A 23,440-nucleotide genomic window follows, 5' to 3' on the forward strand; every position below is an offset into this window, starting at 1 on the left:
CACACCATCCTTTGTTCAAAAGGTGACTGACTCCCAAATATCTATAAACCAACTTTCATCAGTTTCTTAGATTACAATTTCTAAAAGTGCTCTACTGCATTTTCCCAGTTTGTCCATCTCTATTGCAAGTACTTTGAGAACTTCTGTAACAGTACTTCTGCTACATCTTCATTTTTCTTTAACTGAGGGGTTCCTTACACTGTAGTAGGAGAAAGTGAGGTCTGCAGATGCTGGAGATCAGAGCTGAAAATGTGTTGCTGAAAAAGCTCAGCAGGTCAGGCAGCATCCAGGGAACAGGAGATTCGACGTTTCAGGCCTAAGCCCTTCTTCAGGAATGAGGAAAGTGTGTCCAGCAGTTTAAGATAAAAGGTAGGGAGGAGGGACTTGGGGGAGAGGCGATGGAGATGTGATAGGTGGAAGGAGGTCAAGGTGAGGGTGATAGGCCGGAGTGGGGTGGGGGCGGAGAGGTCAGGAAGGAGATTGCAGGTTAGGAAGGCAGTGCTGAGTTCGAGGGATTTGACTGAGACAAGGCGGGGGGGGGGGGGGGTGGGGAGGGGAAATGAGGAAACTGGAGAAATCTGAGTTCATCCCTTGTGGTTGGAGGGTTCCTAGGCAGAAGATGAGGCTCTCTTCCTCCAACTGTTGTGTTGTTATGGTCTGGCGATGGAGGAGTCCAAGGACCTGCATGTCCTTGGTGGAGTGGGAGGGGAAGTTGAAGTGTTGAGCTTCTTCAAGGACCGCAGATTCCCCCCAGACGTGATCGACGATGCCCTCCACCACATCTCCTCCACTTCCCGCTCCTCCGCCCTTGAGCCCCGCCCCTCCAACCGCCACCAGGACAGAACCCCACTGGTTCTCACCTACCACCCCACCAAACTCCATATATAGCGTATCATCCGCCGTCATTTCCACCACCTCCAAACAGACCCCAACACCAGGGATATAATTTCCCTCCCCTCCCCTATCAGCGTTCCGAAAAGACCACTCCCTCCGTGACTCCCTCGTCAGGTCCACACCCCCCACCAACCCAACCTCCACTCCCGGCACCTTCCCCTGCAACCGCAAGAAATGCAAAACTTGCACCCACACCTCCTCCCTTACTTCTCTCCAAGGCCCCAAGGGATCCTTCCATATCTGCTACAAATTCACCTGCACCTCCACACACATCATCTATTGCATCCGCTGCACCCGATGTGGCCTCCTCTATATTGGGGAGACAGGCCGCCTACTTGCGGAACGTTTCAGAAAACACCTCTGGGACTCCCGGACCAACCAATCCAACCACCCCGTGGCTCAACACTTCAACTCCCCTCCCATTCCACCAAGGACATGCAGGTCCTTGGACTCCTCCATCGCCAGAACATAACAACACGACGGTTGGAGGGAGAGCGCCTCATCTTCCGCCTAGGAACCCTCCAACCACAAGGGATGAACTCAGATTTCTCCAGTTTCCTCATTTCCCCTCCCCCCACCTTGTCTCAGTCAAATCCCTCGAACTCAGCACCACCTTCCTAACCTGCAATCTTCCTCCTGACCCCTCCGCCCCCACCCCACTCCAGCCTATCACCCTCACCTTGGCCTCCTTCCACCTATCACATCTCCATCGCCCCTCCCCCAAGTCCCTCCTCCCTACCTTTTATCTTAGCCTGCTGGACACACTTTCCTCATTCCTGAAGAAGGGCTTTTGCCCGAAACGTCGAATCTCCTGTCCCCTGGATGCTGCCCGACCTGCTGAGCTTTTTCAGCAACACATTTTCAGCTCTTACACTGTAGCAGACAGGACCCTGAATCAATATTTTTAGTCTCTCCCTTTCTCTCTGTAACAGAGCCACAATAGGGTTCTTCTTAACTTCAAACCAACAACCTCCAGAATCAATAGACCATTTTCTGTTAGTTCCAACAATTCCAGATTAATTCCGCCATCAAACACATCTTCCAATGCCTTCTCAGTATTTCCAAGCAAATTTTGCATCCACAAAAAGATTCTCTCTCATTTATGGATTTGGCAGCAGACTTTAAAACAAAATGACTACCGTAAATCATGATAGATTTGTCATAATAACAGCACATTGCATCCACATGAACGACTGTGGATGAACATGATTGTTCACTGTATGATAAAAGATAATCTGTTGCCCAGCTTTCACACTAAAACTATCTGCATTATTAAAACCCCAAAATTCCCTTCTGCCCAAAAGAGGTAGCGTTCAGTTTTTTTTATATAAAGGAAGAAAAGAGAAAAGACTAATTAAAGACTTTTTTTGAGAGAGTTGTTTAAAATAATGAATGGTACATTACTTATCTTTTAATGATTTGGTTAGAGACCTGGATGGATTAATGTTAAAATCTGCAGAGGATACCAAAATTAATGTACATTAATTCCTTAAAAAAAAGGAGAAACAAACAAAACCAAATAAGCAAATTTAGGTGGATATATGGACTAAAATATACTGTTGGAATTCAATGCCAGTTACTGTTAAGATGATACAGTTTAAAGGGAACAACAGCATTAAATTACACAAACAAAATAGGCCCATTGTTGTAGAAGAGAGGATTAGGATATTAAGTCAAAAAGGGTTTCTTTCCATGAGGCCCGATGAGATTTCTTACTACATGACCCCAAATTCAATTGATTTATCACTTACCTCATCCCTATGGTGCCCTTCTTATCTGATGCTACCCTCATTCTATAACACGGCATAGCAAGAAGAACTTGCCATTCACATCACAGTATAGCCTACCAATCCTGGTTCTTGTGCCATCTTTTAAATACCACTGTCAGTTACAGAAAAGTTTTATCAGGATGTTGTCTGATCTGCTGGACATTAGCTATTAGGAGAAATTAGGAAAACTTGGTTTGTTTTCACTTGAACACTGGAAGCTAATTGGGGGGCGGGGTCATGATAGAAATTTACAAAACTATGAATGGCATGGATAGAATGGAGTCTTTTTTCCAGCACTTGCTAAGGGACATAGAAGGCAAGTTTAAAGGAGATGTGAGAGGCAGTTTTGTTTTTAAAACAGAAGTTGGAGTGTGTCTGGAATACACTACCAGAGGACGTGGTAGGAGCAGATACAATAACGTTTAAAAAGGATTTGGAGATGCCGGTGTTGGACTGGGGTGTACACAGTTAAAAATCACACAACACCAGGTTATAGTCCAACAGGTTTAATTGGAAGCACACTAGCTTTCGGAGCGACGCTCCTTCATCAGGTGATTGTGGAGGGCTCGATCCTAACACAGAATTTATAGCAAATAATTTGCAGTGTGATGTAACTGAAATTATACATTGAAAAATTGATTGTCTGTTAAGCCTTTCATCTGTTAGAATACAGTGATAGTTTCACTTCTTTCATGTGTAAATCACAAAACCCTCCTTTTTAAAGTTGCATTCTTGGGTTAGCTGCTAACAATGGTGATAGCTAGACAATATGTTGAAGGTGTTAGCCCCCTGTGTTCTCTGTCTCTTCTATGACCTGATGTTGAGATTGTTAACTCACTTATTAGATTAGAATCAGTGTTTTACATAAATTCCTGCTGTTTTTGAGCTCAGAGTTCTACATGAATGTATGCAAAGTGCAATGTAACTCTAAGTACAAATTCACCCCACAAAATATATGTGTGCACGTGGGTCTGTGTGTGTGTCTGTCTGTCTGGGGTGGGGGTTGTGAGTGTGAGAATATGTGTGTAGGTGCAGAGTGTCTTAAGTCTCCCCCACCCCAGACAGACAGACAGACACACACAGACAGACAGACAAAGACCCACATGCACACATATTTTGTGGGGTGAATTAATATTGCAGAGTTACATTGCACTTTGCTCAAAACCTGCATACATTCATGTAGAACTCTGAGCTCAAAAACTGCAGGAATTTATGTAAAACACTGTTATCTCACTTATTAGATTAGAATCAATCTCGACATCAGGTCATAGACAGAGAACACAGGGAGCTATCACCATTGTTAGCAGCTAACCCGAGAATGCAACTTTAAAAAGAAGGGTTTTGTGATTTACACATGAAAGAAGTGAAACTATCACTGTATTCTAACAGATGAAAGGCTTAACAGACAATCAATTTTTCAATGTATAATTTCAGTTACATCACACTGCAAATTATTTGCTATAAATTCTGTGTTACGATCGAGCCCTCCACAATCACCTGATGAAGACAGCTGGATGAATAGGCAGGGAATAGAGGGGTAAGGATTGCATACAGGCAAAAAGTTTTTTGTTCAGGAAAATGTCGTGTGTTGGCGCAGGCTGGATAAGCCGAAGGGCCTGTACCTGTGCTGGGTTTTTTTGTACACCTTTTTCCTGGGCACGACAAACAAGGGAAATTTTGCACCAGCATGGTGGACAAGGACTGGGATATCCTGGTCAAGCTGTCGCCCTAGGGACTGGCAGAGGAGGCTACACCATGCCACAAGGCCAGCTTGGTCCAATGTCACTGTCAGGGTAAGTGCAGTCTGTGACTGCGCAGTGATAAGTGAGAGAGAGCTGAAAGAGCAATTCAGCAATCCTGAGATACAGCCCGTCCGGCGCTTGAACTGGGTGGTGTGCCTGCACACAAGGTAAATTTGCAATGGCATTGTAATGATAGGAGCTAGTGTGTAACTGAAGCTTCAGCATCGAACCATCTTGCAAGTGGATTGGAGAATGCCGTGAAGGTTCTGACAGGGTTGAAAGGTCTGTGGATATAGGGTGCATGAAGATGACTGCAAAGGTCTATGGATATACGGTGCATGAAGTTGGTGCCCTGAAGCAAACCTTTGATATTGTTGCTGCGGTGTCCAAGACGGTGGCTCAGAAGCACAAGCAATGCATTGAAGTTGCCAGGTTTCTGCTCAGACAATCCCGAAAATAAACGACCATGTCTAGTTTCCTTGTGATGAGTGGTAGCATAGAAGTCACACATTACGGAAGCAAAATTAGTTGTTGATGTTGTTCACAGGCAATGGTCCGCTTTAGTAGGTATGTTGCTGCTACTTAGCAAGAATCGTATTTCAACGCCCAGACATTCAGGACGGTCTCATCCAATTGCTAATGTGAAGTTCCCATATTTCTCACCATAGCCAACCTCATTCAAGCTCCAAACAAGATTGTATCCTATCTATTTAAAAGGACTCATCAGCTTCATATAAATGATTTTAAAGAATAACTGACAAAATTCCAGGTTTCAAAAGGCTATAGATTCTAAAAGCCAATGTGTCACGACAGAGTGTATAAGATTTTGAGGAGGTTGGACAGGGTTATAAATGCAGGTCTTCATTTCTATTGACTAAGAACAAGAAACCATAGACAGAAAGTGAAAGGCAAGAAATTTAGGACAACAAATTTAGTGTTTGTCACAGTCCTTTTACAAGATACCATGCAAAAACAACAAACACTACATCAAACAGGCAGAAAACTAGCCACCAGGATACATGTACACCAACTAGCCACCAAAATACATGACCCACTATCACTAGTATTCTTACATACAGATGAGGAGGAACACCACTTTGACTGGGACAACACATCCATCCTCGGACAAGCTAAGCAGAGACACGCATGAGAATTCCTGGAGGCCTGGCATGCTATCAGAACTCCATCAATAAACACATCGATTTGGATCCCATCTACCACCCTCTGAGAAAAAAGAACTGGAAATGATATCAACCACCTTAAATTACCAAGACACAAATAGAAAGCGGATATAACACCAGTGCTACACCGGAGGCTCACTGATGATGTTACCTAGTATGGTGACAAAATGTCTGAAATCAAACCTTCCAGCTCAGCGAGTAAACTTACCTGATCCTCAACCTGAGCTACACATCTTCTCAAAAATCGCACAAACCCTTCAGTCCAACTTGCTCATGTCGACCAGCTATCCTAAATTAATCTAGTTCATCTAAGCCCTTCTTATATACCCATCCAGATGCCTTAAATGTTGCAATTGTACCAGCCTCCACCACTTTCTCTGGCAGCTCGTTCTATACACGCACCACCCTCTGCATGAAAAACATGCCCCTTAGGACCCTTTTATAACTTTCCCCTCTCACACTAAACCTATGCTCCCTCGTTCTGGACTTTCCCACCCCAGGGAAAAGACTTTGTCTATTCACCATAACCATGCCTCTCAATCTTATAAATCTCTGAGGTCACCCTTCTGCTTCCATCGCTCCAGGGTAAACAGCCCCAGCCTATTTAGCTTCACCCTTTTGCTCAAACCCTCCAAACCTGGGAACATCCTTGCAAATCCTCCAAACCGGAGAACATCCTTGCAAATCCTCCAAACCGGAGAACATCCTTGCAACATCCTTCCGATAGAAGGAGACCAGAATTGCATACAATATTCCAAAAGTGATTTAAGCAATGTCTGTACGACCACAGCATCACTTCCCAATTCCTATACTCCATGCTCTGACCAATAAAGGAAAGCATGCCAGCTACATTATTCTACTTCTTGGTTTTTCATTCTTTATCCATAAAAGGCTTGCTTTGAAACGTCAAAATCTCCACGAATGGAGTTAAAAATCACACAACACCAGGTTATAGTCCAACAGGTTTAATTGGAAGCAAGCTAGCTTTCGGAGCGACGCTCCTTCATCAGGTGATAGTGAGACTATCACCTGATGAAGGAGCATCGTTCCGAAAGCTAGTGTGCTTTCAATTAAACCTGTTGGACTATAACCTGGTGTTGTGTGATTTTTAACTTTGTACACCCCAGTCCAACACCGGCATCTCCAATCCATGAATTGAAGAAGCAATCTTTTAAAAGGCACAAAAACATACTAGAACCAAGCCTTAAAAAGTACCGCTATTTGTCAAAAATCAAGGCAGGCAGAGACCATAGTTTTTCAACATTTTATTCTAAAGTTTTGTTGGATGGTCCAGTAGGCAGGTCTGTTCTATGCTTCATGATCACAATCTCTGAATGAGGCACTTTAGGTTCAAGCTGAAAATGTGTTGCTGGTTAAAGCGCAGCAGGTCAGGCAGCATCCAAGGAACAGGAAATTCGACGTTTCGGGCATAAGCCCTTCTTCAGGAATGAGGAAAGTGTGTCCAGCAGGCTAAGATAAAAGGTAGGGAGGTTTAACCAGCAACACATTTTCAGCTCTGATCGCCAGCATCTGCAGACCTCACTTTTTCCTCCACTTTAGGTTCAAGCCTTATGTCAATGTTTGAGAAAATATTTCAGCCGACACAACAATTGAATAGAAAGGAGATCCTCATTTCAAAAATGTCGTTGATCAGACTTTAAATCAAATATCTTGCTGTCTGCTCTGGTGGTTTTAGTTGATGTTAGAAGATTTACATACGAAAATCAAAAGATTTCAGTATCATGGCCAAGAATCTCCCTCAATGAATTCCCACAAAAGAGTCAATGTTTTAATCATGCATTGCTTTGCTGACTGTGGCTCATAATATCTTCATTATCATACATTATATACACTAATATAGTATTTTGCAATTTTTCAACACAACGTAGCATGATATAAATTTATATATTACTATTAACCATCTATGAAACTTGTTTCTAGTTAAAACTCTGTCTTTAAGAATTTAATGTTTTTCATGCTTTCTCCTATGCTTAATAACAAGGAAACAGGTACAAAATTTATTCCAATTTGCAGCAGTGGCACTACAGACCTCCAGCTAATTTTGGCAATTTGATACTTCTGTATTTTATTTCTGCTTTAGCTGTTTTTCAAGAAAAGGCACTTTGCAGGCATTGAACTATGTAATCAACAGTACTTTTAGCTGTGGACTTGCATTTACCATTCGCCCTCTTCAAGGGGCTCTGCAGCTATTTTGTCTAAAGAACGGTTTTCCCCTCTTTTAGCTGACATAGAAAGATTCTATGCTCCTTCCAGGTTAATGAAGGAAGTTAAGGAAGATGAAAAATGAAGATCGGAAAATTGGAATGCAATAAATAACTAGTAAGAAATTTATAAACAAATCGTAAATGTTTCTGAGTATAAAAAAGAAAAACAGTAATTAGAGTTGAATGCTAGTCCCTTAGAGAATGAGACATGAAAAACCATAATGGAAACAATGAACCAGGACAGACAGTGAACAATTTTTTTTTCTTCTACTTTCAACTGATTTTTTACAAATCGACCTATTCAGAGATGTTATTACAAATCTCTGGAGCAGGTGGGACGTGAACCCAGACCTCTTGGGTCCAGGGGCAGAGACACTACCATTGTGCCTTGTTCAAAAGGAATAGGAGTGTCACTAGCTCGGCCAACATTTAAAAAATAATGTCTACTTATTTCCGTGTTTTTTTAAATTGTGGGGAACAGGAAGTGTTTTAATTCTAGAGTTATATGCTGATAGTTCACAGTTAAATAACTGCAGCTACAGTTTCTTCAACTTGGGTCTAAAAAGACAAGAACATTGGGGAATTCTTTACGCTTTTCAAAACATTTAACTGTAGATAATGAGACGTGATTTCCAGAGCATTCTCCAGAACAAGAAGCTGGAATTTCTGGATTACTAGTTCAGGGACATTACTACTATGCCATCACTTGCCCCAATGTGTTCAGTGGAGGTGATATGATTCATCAGTTGAATTGGGAGAGGGGTGGGGGGAGCAGAAAGTGGTAAATCGACATGATGTTTCCTTGCTGTGTTTCACTTGATGCCATAAAACAATGTCCATAGTTGATGTTTAGGACATCCAGTGCAACTCTTTTCCAACTGTTTACCACTGACTCACCACCTCTGGTAAGTCTGTCCTGCTAGTGGGACAGGACAAGCCCAGAGGTGGTGATGGTAACATTTGGGACATTGTGTGTGTAAGACTATCAAATACTAACGTGGTCAGTCGTTGCTTGACTAGTTTGTCACACATCTATCCCAATTTTAGTATGAGTCTCTACATATTGCTTGGAAAGACTTTGCAGAGTTGACAGGGTTGTTTCTGTAGCTGTTATTTTCAGTGATTAGGTTGGCGCCAGGTGGATTGTTCCATTTTATGTCCTTGTTTAGAATTCAAAGCAATTTGATACATCTCAGTGGCTTGCTACGGTCATTTTAGAGTGCAGCTAACAGTCAACCACATTCCTGAGTCTGGAGACACATGTAGACTAGCCCTCATAAGGCCATCAGATTTCCTTCCCTAAAAGAGATTAGTGAGACAATTGTGTTTTTATGTCAATCAACAATGGTTAGATGATTAGGCTAATTTTAATTCCCGACATTTAATTTAAAATTTCACCAGTTGCCAAAGGTTGGATTCAAACCCATGCCCCCGGAATATTAATCTGGGATTACTCGCACAGTGAATTTATTATTTTGCCAACATTTCCCTTGGTCTTTGCAGAGGACGACAGCAAAGCATTTCAAAAATTGAGGAAAATGCGGGATGACTGGGAGAAATGTAAAACAATCACATTTTCCACAGAAAAAGAAAAACTAATGGGATAGAAAACTGGAAAGACTCCTGTCTCAGATGGTCTGTATGCTTGGGTCTGAAAAGAATGGAAGCATTGAGTTCAAACTTCCAACTTCCCTAGATTCTGGAAACATGCCAACAGATTTGAAATTTATAAAATGGGATGCTTTTATTGAAATAAAGAGGGAATTCAGAAAGCAGGAAAACATAAACCAGTCAGTCAATGTAACATGGGTTATTGGGAAAATGTTAAAATCCATGATTAAAGGAGACGGTAATGCAGCTGTATGGCATTTAGAAAGTTTTAATACAATCAGGCAAGGTCAATATAGTTTTGTTAAAAACGAATCATGTTTGACAAATTTATTTGAGTTCTTTTGAGATGTAACAAACAAATTGTATAAAGAGGAACCAGCAAATTTACTACATTGGGATTTTCAAAAAAAAAGATTCAACAGGAGCAGTTGAGAACAGAAGTGAGTCAAACAGTCAGGGCAAGCAGGGACAAGGTAGGACTAATGAAATAAATGCAGTTTAATTTAATGTAAGGGGCCTGACAGGGAAGGCAAATGAACTCAGGGAATGGTTAGGAACATGGGACTGGGATATCATCGCAATTACAGAAACATGGCTCAGGGATGGGCAGGACTGCCAGCCTAATATTCCAGGATAGGAATCCTACAGGAAAGATAGAAAAGGGAAGCAAGAGAGAAGGGGAGTGGCATTTTTGATAAGGGATAGCATTACAGCTGTGCTGAGGGAGGATATTCCCGGAAATATATCCAGGGAAGTTATTTGGGTGAAACTGAGAAATAAGAAAGGGATGATCACCTTATTGGGATTGTATTATAGACTCCCTCATAGTCAGAGGGAAATTGAGAAACAAACTTGTAAGGAGATCTCAGCTATCTGTAAGAATAATAGGGTAGTTATGGTCAGGGATTTTAACTTTCCAAACATAGACTAGGACTGTTATAGTGTTAATGGTTTAGATGGAGAGAAATTTGTTATGTACAAGACAATTTTCTGATTCAGTATGTGGATGTACCTACTAGAGAAGGTGCAAAACTTGACCTACTCCTGGGAACTAAGGCAGGGCAGGTGACTGAGGTGTCAGTGGGGGAGCACTTTGGGGCCAGTGACCATAATTCTATTCGATTTAAAATAGTGATGGAAAAGGATAGACCAGATCTAAAAAGTTGAAGTTCTAAATTGGAGAAAGGCCAATTTTAATGGTATTAGGCAAGAACTTTTGAAAGCTGATTGGGGCCAGATGTTTGCAGGTAAAGGGACAACCTTCAGAAATGAGATAACGAGAATCCAGACAAAGTATATTCCTGTCAGGGTGAAATGAAAGGCTGGTGGGTGTAGGGAATGCTGGATGACTAAAGAAATTGAGGGTTTGGTTAAGAAAAAAGGAAGCATATGTAAGGTATAGACAGGATAGATCGAGTGAATCCTTAGAAGAGTATAAAGGAAGTAGGAGTATACTTAAGAGGGAAATCAGGAGGGCAAAAAGGTGACATGAGATAACTTTGGCAAATAGAATTAAGAAGAATCCAAAGGTTTTTACAAATACATTAAAGGACAAAAGGGTAACTAGGGAGAAAATAGGGCACCTCAAAGATCAGCAAGGCGGCCTTTGTGTGGAGCCACAGAAAAGAGGGGACATACTAAATGAGTATTTTGCATCAGTATTTACTGTGGAAAATGATATGGAAGATATACACTAGAGGGAAATAGATGGCGACATCTTGCAAAATGTCCAGATTACAGAGGAGGAAGTGCTGGATGTCTTGAAACGGGTAAAGGTGGATAAATCCTCAGGACCTGATCAGGTGCACCAGAGAACTCTGTGGGAAGCTAGAGAAGTGATTTCTGGGCCTCTTGCTGAGATATTTGTATCATTGATAGTCACAGGTGAGGTGTCAGAAGACTGGAGGTTGGCAAACGTGGTGCCACTGTTTAAGAAAAGGTGGTAAGGACAAGCCAGGGAACTATAGATCAGTGAGCCTGATGTCGGTGGTGGTCAAGTTGTTGGAGGGAATCCTGAGGGACAGGATGTACATGTATTAGGAAATGCAAGGACTAAGTAGGGATAGTCAACATGGCTTTGTGCGTGGGAAATCATGTTTCACAAACTTGATTGAATTTTTTGAGGAAGTAACTAAGAGGATTGATGAGGGCAGAGCAGTAGATGTGACCTACTTCAGTAAGGCGTTTGACAAGGTTCCCCATGGAAGACTGGTTAGATCTCATGGAATACAGGGAGAACTAGCCATTTGGATACAGAACTGGCTCAAAAGTAGAAGACAGAGGGTGGTGGTGGTGGAGGGTTGTTTTTCAGACTGGAGACCGGTGACCAGTGGAGTGCCACAAGGATCGGTGCTGGGTCCTCTACTTTTTGTCATTTACATAAATGATTTGGATGTGAGCATAAGAGGTACAGTTAGTAAGTTTGCCGATAACACCAAAATTGGAGGTGTAGTGGACAGTGATGTGGTTACCTCCGATTACAACAGGATCTTGACCAGATGGGCCAATGGGCTGAGAAGTGGCAGATGGAATTTAATTCAGATAAATGCGAGGTGCTACATTTTGGGAAAGCAGGACTTATACACTTAATAGAAAAGGTCCTAGGGAGCGTTGCTGAACAAAGAGACCTTGGAGTGCAGGTTCATAGCTCTTTGAAAGTGGATTCACAGGTAGACAGGATAGTGAAGGCGGCGCTTGGTATGCTTTCTGTTATTGGTCAGAGTATTGAGTACAGGAGGTGGGAGGTCATGTTGCAGCTGTACAGGACATTGGTTAGGCTACTGTTGGAATATTGCATGCAATTCTGGTCACCTTCCTATCAGAGAAATGTTGTGAAACTTGAAAGGGTTCAGCAAAGATTTACAAAGCTGTTGCCAGGGTTGGAGAATTTGAGCTATAGGGAGAGACTGAACAGGCTGGGGCCGTTTTCCCGGAATGGAGGCTGAGGGGTGATCTTATAGAGGTTTTACAAAATTATGAGAAGCATGGATAGGGTAAATAGACAAGGTCTTTTCCCTGGGGTCAGGGAGTCCAGAACTAGAGGGCATAGGTTTAGGGTGAGAGGGAAAAGATATAAAAAAGACCTAAGGGGCAACATTTTCACACAGACAGTGGTACGTGTATGGAATGAGCTGCCAAAGGAAGTGGTGGAGGCTAGTACAATTGCAACACTTAAGAGGCATTTGGATGGGTATACGAATAGGAAGGGTTTGGAGGGACATGGGCCGGGTGCTGGCAGGTGGGACTAGATTGGGTTAGAATATCTGGTCGGCATGGACGGGTTGGACCAACAGGTCTATTTCCTTGCTGTACATCTCTAGGACTCTAGGAGCTATATTAAAATGCTTATTGGACAAAGTAAGGGTTCATGTTCTTTGGACTGACACATTAGCATTGAGAAAAAAAACCCAACGAACCATATACATTGGATATCAGAAACGCAAACAGAAATTGCTGGTAAAACTCAGCAGGTCTGGCAATTTCTGTGGTGAGAAAGCAGAGTGAAAGTTGAGTCCAGTGACATAAGGTTGGGATAAATGGGTCATTTTCAGGTTGATAAACTAATACAAATGGAGTTCCAAAGGGTTCAGAGGCGGAGCCTCAATTATTCACGACATACGAACGGTTTGAAGGGGCAGACTCTACAATAGAAAAAATAGATAGGGAAACAAGTTATGAGAAGTATACAAAGAGTCTTCAAAAGGATAGAGACAGATTTAGTGAGTAGGAACATAACAGTAAAGCAAAGCGTAATTCAAATTAAGAGGAAGTGCAGAATGCTGTGGTATACAAGAATCTGTATCCTCTACTTAACACATCACAAGAAGTTAGCAGGTAGGTACAAGTAATTCAGAATACAAATGAAATGTTGGTCTTTATTAAAAAGGGCATTGTAGTGGGGAAGTAGGGAAACCTTGCCAAAATCAAGTGCACAAAGCGTGCTAAGCAGTTTTTGATTCTCCTACCACAAAGGACGATATACTTGCATTAGAAGTAGTTTGACTAAAAACTTGATCAAAGAAATAGGTTTTAGCATAAGTGCTTATTGGTGCCTATCTCCTCACAATTTTTGTGTAGTATGAGCAGTTAACATACAAATATAGAAGTTAGGAGTACAGGAGGCCATCTACCCTCTCAACATTTGGTAAGATAACAGCTGATTTAATTGTGGACTCCACGTTCCTGACTATTGCCTGTACTCACTCATAGGATGTGGGCATCATTGGCTGGGCCAGGACTTATCGCCTGTCCCTAGTTGCCCTTGAGAAGATGGTGGTGGACTGTTGTCTTGAACTACTACAATCCATTTCCTAAACCCTTTGATTCCCTTGTGCTGGGAATATTTATTTATATTTAAAGCACTATCTGCGGAAATCTGGAATATTACACTACTTGGCCTTTCATTGAATTGAAAATGTTTGTAAAATGTGATTTCGTAAAAAATAGCAATCAGATTAATGTGTGATATAAGTCACCTGTTTTTACTGGAAGTCAGGTGACTTTGGAGAAGCTGTTAAATAAAATTCAAGATAAGAAATGGTGTTTATTGCATAATTTCTGAAAAAAGATATTTTGAATAAACAAGGGGTTTAAGCTAATTAGTGTTGCCCAGCAACCTTCTCTGGACTTAGAATTCGGTTTTACAGACCCAGCAATCAGAAGATAAAGAAGCCATTCCAGTTTATAATAAACAGAATTTTTGAGTTCATTAAAAAGAGCTTTGTGGACAGTTATTTTATTTTTTGGAAGTAGTACTAAAAGAGAAGCCATTTGCTATTTTGCAGTCTCTCTGTTGAAATGCTGTTTCCTGAAAGTCCTTAGGAATATCTTGTTTCCAAATGCCAGTTATTCTGTCTACCTGGTAAAACCCAAAGTTGTGGACAATGACAATCTCAACAACTCGGATGCAAACATATTGATTATAAATGTTGATCAGACATTTTCACAACAGTTTCTACCTTACTGTGATTAGAATACTGAATGGACTCACAAACTCTTAACATTCGTCTGTACCTGTTTTTTGTTTTTGTCGCTGTTTACCTACTATTTACTATCTATGCTACTTAACGAGGTGATCTGCCCGTATTGCTAGCAAGACATTGCTTTTCACTGTGCTTCAGTACACGTGACAATAAATTCAATTCAATCTAGAATGGTCAGAAATTCAGCTTTGTTGACAGAAAATTCAGCAGACTTGAACAGTTAGCAAAATCTGTTCTTCGTTTCCAGAGCTTTGGCCCACAGAATGTGTTTTTCTCCTTTTTAGCATTTGTAAAAAGCCATAATTTTCTCAGACTTGTCTTGTTTACAGTTGTGTGTGGGGTTAATGGGACTTAGTTTTAATTCAGGATCATAGCTCAGGTATTAACAAGAGTTTGCCACTTACTTTAAGATTAAGTTTTGTTTATAATAAACAGAAATTTTGAGTTCATTAAAGGAGCCTTGTGGTCAGTTATTTTATTTTTTGACAGTAGTACTAAAAGAGAAGCCATTTGCTATTTTGTTATTTGAATCAACAATCAATCAATTAATAATGCAATGGGTGGAGTACAGGGGCTTAAATATCAATGCATTCCTCCCATCACTTATCTGTCAAAAGTTTAAATAATTCAGCCTCAAAAACATCAATGAGCTTACCTGAACTGCCCTCCACTGTCTCATTTTCATAATATACTTTATGTTATATTGTGATCACAGCACCCTTGAAGTTTTCTCATGCTTCCTTCCTTTATCTGATTAGCTCAGTTCCCATCGTTAAGTCTGACATTACTTCCTCTGTTGTATGGCTTCTTAAATATTGAGTCAAAAGGAATCGTATACTATAGAAGCTTCCACATTTTCCTTCCATTTCCTCCCATCTTATTTGGAGGCAATTGAAATCCCTCATCACTACCATTTTTTTATACACACACACTATCTATATTTTCCTCCAACTATTCCATTACTAGGTGATCTATAGCATACTCTAATAGTCTGAAATGCCTTTCTATCCTTTATCTTCTATCAATTTGAATAATGTTTTATCACATTGTTACTTTATTTTTTAGTACTTCCATTTATGTTATTTCTAAATAATCCTTTCACCCTTCTTCACAATTCTATATTATTTCCTGCAACATGTGGTATACCAATCCTATGCTGTTAATGTCTGGTTGCATTTAGAGTCATGGAGATGTACAGAAGGAAACAGACCCTCCGATCCAACCCGTCCATGCGGACCAGATATCCCAACCCAATCTAGTCCCATTTGCCAGATCCCGGCCCATATCCCTCCAAACCCTTCCTATTCATATATCCATCCAAATGCCTCTTAAATATTGCAATTGTACTAGCCTTCACCACTTCCTCTGGCAGCTCATACCAGACACATACCACCCTGTGCATGAAAGCGTTGCCCCTTCGGTCTCTTTTATATCTTTTCCCTCTCACCTTAAACCTATGCCCGCTAGTTCTGGACTCCCCCCACCCCAGGGAAAAGACGCTGTCTATTTAGCCTATCCATGCCCCTCATGATTTTATAACATTTACAAGGTCACTCCTCAGCTTCAGATACTCCAGGCAAAACAGTTCCAGCCTATTCAACCTCTTATTTTCCTTACATCCATTTCCTGTACTTTATTCCAAAAACTCTCAGTGCAAACAAATTACTGTTAAGATTCAACACAAATGCATAGTCACGTAGAGATCAAACATGATTAAAGTATCACCCAGCAGATATTTTAGTGCTCAGTATAAACCTTGAAGTCAAGTAGTTTTTAAATAGATCTTAATCTGGAGTGAAAGCTGCTGCAGCAAAATTCTTATGGAGGGGATACAACAACTTGAAAGTCATATTCTGAAAAATATCAATTGATCTATTAAAATACAGCAAGAATCAAATAGACCCAAATGCTGATTTTAAAAATGAATCAACACATCAGAACAGATAACACTTTGCAATGAGTAGTTTGCTTGTTCACATTTTCAGCAATTTCATGCTTTGGTTAGGTGTCATAGCTCAGGTTGTTAGGTGTATGGAGAACTTTGAGTCAGACCATTATGCAGAAAAAAAAATAAAAGTATTGTCATGTGGCTAAGCTACAGCTAAACTGGTGAGTCATTGCTTGGAAACAGCATTAGTCACAAACACCTGATCCCTAATCTGTCATGGTTCAAGGAAAACTAGAAGGAAAGTTCCTTTACAGAATTAAATTAGTATCTTATGTACATTTTTAAAGTTGGCTGTAACATAAGAAAAGTAGGAGACTATTTAACTTTGCAATTTTACCCTTGCTACTCAGAGATCATTATCCTACTTTGCCTCATATCACTTAATTCCATTCATCAAAAGTCTATCAATTTCAGATTTAAAATTAACAAAATCAAAAGACAAAATCAAAATTTACCGCCCTTTAAATGTACAGAAATATTTCTTAATTGTTCTCCTGAAAAGTCTGGCAGGAGTTTTCAGAGCGTACCCCAAGCTTTGAATCTCTCCAGCCAGCAGAAGATGTTTCTATTTACTTCCTTTTGCATCTTAAAACTACAACCAAATCACCATTTTACCTCTTGATTTCAGGTAGTCAAGTCCTAGTTTGTGTAAACTCTCATTACTGTAGTCATCCTATGTGTTGTGGTAAAGAGCTCCGTAGCTACCAAATCTTTAAAAGTATTGCTGAGTGTATGACATTGCAAAAAGAAATCAGCTGTCTGCAATCAGAAAACAAAGACAGACTAAAAGAACATACTGTCTTATTAATTACATTATCAATGTGCACAAAAGTCTAGTAAAACTGAAACTAACTAAAATTGCAGTGTCTCGACCCCATTTCTGCAAACATTTAGTATAATGAATACTTTTAACAAGAAAGAAGAAAGATTAAGATAAATAACCAATTACCTTCTTAGTTAATTGCGAATCAAACCCTTCTTTCTGGATAAATATATTTTGTGGTTTTATTTAGTGATCAGCTGCTCTTCCACAACAGGATATCTCATTACCAGGAAAACTTTGCAATTGTTTGGAGGTGGAGCAATGGAAGAGGAGGGAAGGTAATGACATCGGTTCATTTCCATTCAAAGTTGGTTTTGTACTGAGACTGCAATGACACAATTGACTGTAGGGGACTGTTTAATCTTAAAGTTACAAAATCAAACTGCAGTTGAACCTGGAGTAAATAATTCATTCCAAATTCACTACATTCTTCCCTTTATTTGCTCTCCCATTTTACTAATCATATTCTATGCAGCTGACTATGTTTGTGGAGCTGAACTTGATAACTTGGTTTTGAAATTGAATAACAAAGTCAATGATCAGCTAGTTGGCATTCAAAATTGTTGAAGTATTTACCACAGGTCAAAAATCAGCTTTTTCAGTCTCATGAAGAAACCTTTCAAATGGATAGAAGTTGATTTGATTTACACAAAGTAATTATGATTAACTGACTCCGAATTCACCTAATAACAGGGACAAGGCTTTGTTAAACATAACTTGGAACTGATGATGATGATGAAAGGCACCAAAAGGAAAATATTATTCATATTTTATTTACACTGCATTTTAACAGTACAATATCACTTAAACTAGATTTTGAAGTAAAACACAAGAACACTTGTTAAACGATCAATCATGTGATGACTTCTATCTGCACTATCGTAAAATCTAAATGACAGTAATACAAACCAAAGCTGCAATACTAAATCAACTTGATATTTATTTTTAAGTCAAATATGTACATTTTAGCCTTGTGTACTTTCAGTACAGCTAAGAGTTAAAGAAAGAAGAACTTATATTCATTTAAAGCCTTTTGTGACCACAAGTCCCAAAGTATATATTAGCCAATGAAACACTTCCAAATATTTGCCACTGTCATGCAGGGAATTTCCATTTCTTTTAGCACTGACTTCCTCTTTGCAAATTTGCTGGTGACAAACACAGCCAACGTAGTATACTTTCATTCAATTAGATTTACATTAAGAATTATTAATTGATTCACGAAGGCAACTGTACTCACCAGCTGAGAACCAGAAAAATGTTCTTGACCTTATTTTTTAATTCATTTAAATGGCAAGGTAAACTACCCTAGATCGCCACCATTGCTTCTGTGAAATAGCCAGCAACAAGGTTTAGAAAGTTTCGAGTTAATGTTAATATTCTTTTGTCTCTCTCATTTATGTGTCTAGCATCAACTTTCAGCTGTCCTCATATCAACTAGTTCAACATCAAAACTATTCAATGTATGAAAATCATTTATACAACAGTAATGCAACATGCTCTGCTGCAACTCTTTGCTGGTAGTATCAAGGTGGTCTGAGGGTATCAAATCATAGAATCTAAACAGCGTGTAAACAGGCCACTTGGCCGAAATGGTCCATACTGACCCTCCAAAGAACATTCCACCCAGACCCATCCCCGTACTCTATATTTCCCATGGGTAACCAACCTGGCCTGCACCTCCCTGAATAGTGTGGGCAATTTTATATGGCCAATCCATTTAACCTGCACATCTTTGGACTCGTACGACCTCAGACTGAAATGTTAAAAAAAGTGTGATGCGGGAAAAGCACAGCATGTCAGGCAGCATCCACGAAGGAGAGTCAACATTTCAGGCATAAGCCCTTCATTAGGAATCAGATTGAAATGGCCAATATTAGGACCTCACCTGTGTAAAGTCAAATAAATATAGGGTAATCATATTATTTGCCAGTATCTGATTACAATTTCTTTTTGATAATCTTGAATCAATTACATTGCAATCTGATATTTCAGGGTGGGTGTTATCATCTGTGGTCAGCAAAGTTTTGGAAAGAATTCTGAGGGGTAGGATTTATGACTATTTAGCAAAGCATAGCATGGCTTTGTGAGGGGAAGGTCACGCCTCACAAATCTTATTGAGTTATTTGAGGAGTTGTCAAGACAGGTCGACAACAGGCGAGCAGTGGATATGGTGGATATGGATTTCAGCAAGGCATTTGATAGAGTTCCCCATGGCTCATTCGTAAAGTCAGGATGTATGGATACAGGGAGATGTGGCTATCTGGATTCAGAATTGGCTGGCTGACAGAAGGCAGAGAGTGGCTGTAGATGGAAAGTATTCTGCCTGGAGGACAGTGTTGAATGGGGTCCCGCAGGGCTCTGTACTTGGGCCTCTGCTCTTTGTAGTTTTGATAAATGACTTGGATGAGGAGGTTGACGAGTGGGTTAATAAATTTGCAGATGCCACAAAGGTTGGGGGTGTCGTCGACAGTATAGAGGGCTACTGCAGGCTGCAGCACGACATAGACAGGATGCAGAGCTGGGCTGAGAAATAGCAGATGGAGTTTAACCTGGATAAGTGCAAAGTGATGCATCTTGGAAGGTTGAACTCGAATGCTGAATATAGGATTAAAGACAGGATTCTTGGCAGTGTGGAGGAACAGAGGGATCTGGGTGTGCAAGTACATAGATCCCTCAAAGTTGCCACCCAAGTAGATAGGGTTGTTAAGAAAGCATATGGTGTTTTGGCTTTCATTAACAGGGGGATCAAGTTTAAGAGCCGCGAGGTTTTGCTGCAGCTCTACAAGTCCCTGGTGAGGCCACACTTGGAATATTGTGTCCAGTTCTGGTCACGCTGCTATAGGAAAGATACAGAGGCTTTGGAGAGGATGCAAATAACGTTTACCAGGATGCTGCCTGGACTGGAGGGCTTGTCTTATGAAGTAAGGTTGAATAGGCTCAGACTTTTCTCTCTGGAGAGAAGGAAGAAGAGAGGAGACCTGATCGAGGTATACAAAATAATGAGAGGAATAGATAGAGTCAATAGACAGAGACTTTTCCCCAGAGCAGGACTGACTGGTACGTGAAGTCATAGTTTGAAGATATTAGGAGGAAGATATAAAGGAGACGTCAGAGGTAGGTTTTTTTACGCAGAGAATTGTGAATGCATGGAATGCGTTACCAGCGGTTGTGGTGGAAGCAGAGTCATTGGGGACTTTTAAGCGACTGGTGGACACGCACATGGAGAGCAGTGAGTTGAGGGATGCGTAGGTTGTTACTATATTTTACATTAGGATTAAATCTCGGCACATCGTGGGCCAAAGGGTCTGTTCTGTGCTGTACTTTTCTATGTTCTATACACCAAATGATGAAAGTGCCTGCGCATACACTGCTCACTGGCATCATTAAAAGTTAGGATAGAGCGAGGACTGCAGATGCTGGAGATCAGAGTCAAAGCTGGAAAAGCACAGCAGGTCAGGCAACATCCAAGGAGCAGAAAAATCGCCATGAAGGGTTTATGCCCGAAACGTCAATTCTCCTGCTCCTCAGATGCTGCCTGACCTGCTGTGCTTTTCCAGTAGCACACTTTCGACATCATTAAAAGGGAGGATTCTTTGCAATTTTATTCAACTCTATTTATGTACACAGTTACATATAACATATAAAAACACATTCATTGCTGACAGGAAAAATTTCTGGCTGTAACAGCTGCTCTTTTAGAGGTATTTTAGGTGTTGGAGGCGACTTCCTCAAATTCCAGCAGCAGCAATTACGGTTTTGTACGCTGTTGCATTGTTTTGGAACTTTGGAGAAAAAAAGTCAAAACAACAGCAGTTTTAAAAGGGACAGGTACAGACAAAAGAAGCACATGGTGAGGTCAGTGCAGGAGAGAAAAAAAAAACTGATGGGTATATGAATAGGAAGGGTTTGAAGGGATATGGGCCAGTTGCTGGAAGATGGGACTAGATTGGGTTGGGATATCTGGTCAGTGTGGACGGGTTGGACCAAAGGGTTGTTTCCGTGCTGTACATCTCTTTTACTCCATATGCAGAAATAGTTTGTTTTCTTTTAAAAACAGGCATGTATAACTGAATAACTAATTACAATCAAAATTCAACTAGCAGTTTAACAAAGATGAATCTCTGGTTTGTTTATTTTCTGACCTTAACCACAGACAATGGACAATAGGTGCGGGAGTAGGCCATTCTGCCCTTCGAGCCTGCACCACCATTCATTCTGATCATGGCTGATCATCCTTAATCAGTATCCTGTTCCTGCCTTATCTCCATAACCCTTGATTCCACTATCCTCGAGAGCTCTATCCAACTCTTTCTTAAATGAATCCAGAGACGGGACCTCCACTGCCCTCTGGGGTAGAGCATTCCACACAGCCACCTCTCTCTGGGTGAAGACATTTCTCCTCATCTCTGTCCTAAATGGTCTACCCTGCATTTTTAAGCTGTGTCCTCTGGTTCGGCACTCACCCATCAGTGGAAACATGTTTCCTGCCTCCAGAATGTCCAATCCTTTCAGAATCTTATATGTCTCAATCAGATCCCCTCTCAGTCTTCTATACTCAAGGGTATACAAGCCCAGTCGCTCCAATCTTTCAACGTAAGATAGTCCCGCCATTCCAGGAATTGACCTCGTGAACCTACGCTGCACTCCCTCAATAGCCAGAATATCTTTCCTCAAATTTGGAGACTAGAACTGCACACAATATTCCAGGTGCGGTCTCACCAGGACCCTGTACAGCTGCAGAAGAACCTCTTTGCTTCTATACTCAATCCCTCTTGTTATGAAGGCCAGCATGCTATTAGCTTTCTTCACTACCTGCTGTACCTGCATGCTTGCCTTCATTGACTGGTGTACAAGAACATCCAGATCTCTTTGTACTGCCCCTTTATCTAAATTGATTCCATTTAGGTAGTAATCTGCCTTCCTGTTCTTGACACCAAAGTGGATAACCATACATTTATCCACATTAAACTGCATCTGCCATGCATCTGTCCACTCACCTAACCTGTCCAGGTTACCCTGTAATCTCCTAACATCCTCCTCACATTTCACGTTGTCACCCAGCTTAGTATCATCAGCAAATGTGCTAATGTTACTATTAATACCATCTTCTATATTATTCATATATATTGTAAAAAGCTGTGGTCCCAGCACTGATCCCTGCGGTACCCCACTGGTCACCGCCTGCCATTCCGAAAAGGAGCTGTTTATTACTACTCTTTGTTTCCTAGGTTTGCTCACTAACTTCCAATGTGGGACTTCATCAAAGGCTTTCTGAAAGTCCACTACATCCACTGGATCTCCCTTGTCTATCTTCAGAGCTACATCCTCAAAAAATTCCAGAAGACGAGTCAAGCATGATTCCCCCTTCATAAATTCATGCTGACTCTGACCGATCCTTTTACTGCTATCCAGATGTGTATTAATTTCATCCTTTATAATTGACTCCAGCATCTTTCCCACCATTGAGGTCAGACTAACTGGTCTATAATTTCCTGCTTTCTCTCTCCCACCTTTCTTAAAATGTGGTACCACATTAGCCACCCTCCAATCCGCAGGAACTGATCCTGAATCTATCGAACTCTGGAAAATAATCACCAACGCATCCATGATTTCTAGAGCCACCTCCTTCAGTACCCTAAGATGTAGACCATTAGGCCCTGCGGACTTAACAGTCTCTCCAACACTAATTCCTGGCAAATATAGATTCCCTTCAGTTCAGGTCCTTCAGTCACTGTTACCTCAGGGAGATTGCTTGTGTCTTCCCCAGTGAACACAGATCTGAAGTACCAATTCAACTCTTCTGCCATTTCTATGTTCCCCGTAATATATTCCCCTGTTTCTGACTTCAATTTTAGTCTGAACCATTTTTTTCCCCTTTCACACACCTAAAAAAGCTTTTACTATCCTCCTTTATATTTTTGCCCAGTTTACCTTCGTAGCTCATTTTTTCTCTGCGTATTTCCTTCTTAGTAATCCTCTGTTGTTAAAAGCTCCCCAGTCCTGTTTTCCCACTCAACTTTGCTATGGTTATACTTTTTCTCTTTTGACTTTATATGTTTCTTAACTTCCCTCATCAGCCATGGCCATCCTGCCTCCTCATAAGATCTTTCTTCCTTTTTGGAATGAACTGATCCTGCATCTTCTGCATTATACCCAGAAATATCCGCCATTGTTCCTCCACGGTCATCCCTGCTAAGGTATTGCACCATTGAACTTTGGCCAGCTCCTCCCTTATAGCTCCATAGTTCCCTTTATTGAACTG

At 40.9% G+C, this 23,440-nt stretch overlaps 1 protein-coding gene across 2 annotated transcripts in view; it reads right to left on the reverse strand.

The window, feature by feature from the left end:
• Positions 1 to 23,440, reverse strand: part of clcn5b (chloride channel, voltage-sensitive 5b) — a 156,796-nt gene that overhangs the window by 104,834 nt on the left and 28,522 nt on the right. The window contains exon 1 of one of the 2 annotated variants that reach the window (XM_060832732.1): positions 17,302 to 17,367. The exons of the other annotated variant lie outside the window; for it this stretch is intronic. The gene's annotated coding sequence lies outside the window, so the exon portion shown is untranslated. Of the gene's footprint in view, positions 1 to 17,301; positions 17,368 to 23,440 lie in introns of those variants that run through there. 2 annotated transcript variants of the gene reach the window in all.

This window comes from Hemiscyllium ocellatum, chromosome 11 (genome assembly GCF_020745735.1).
Source record: "Hemiscyllium ocellatum isolate sHemOce1 chromosome 11, sHemOce1.pat.X.cur, whole genome shotgun sequence".
Lineage (NCBI taxonomy): Eukaryota > Metazoa > Chordata > Chondrichthyes > Orectolobiformes > Hemiscylliidae > Hemiscyllium > Hemiscyllium ocellatum.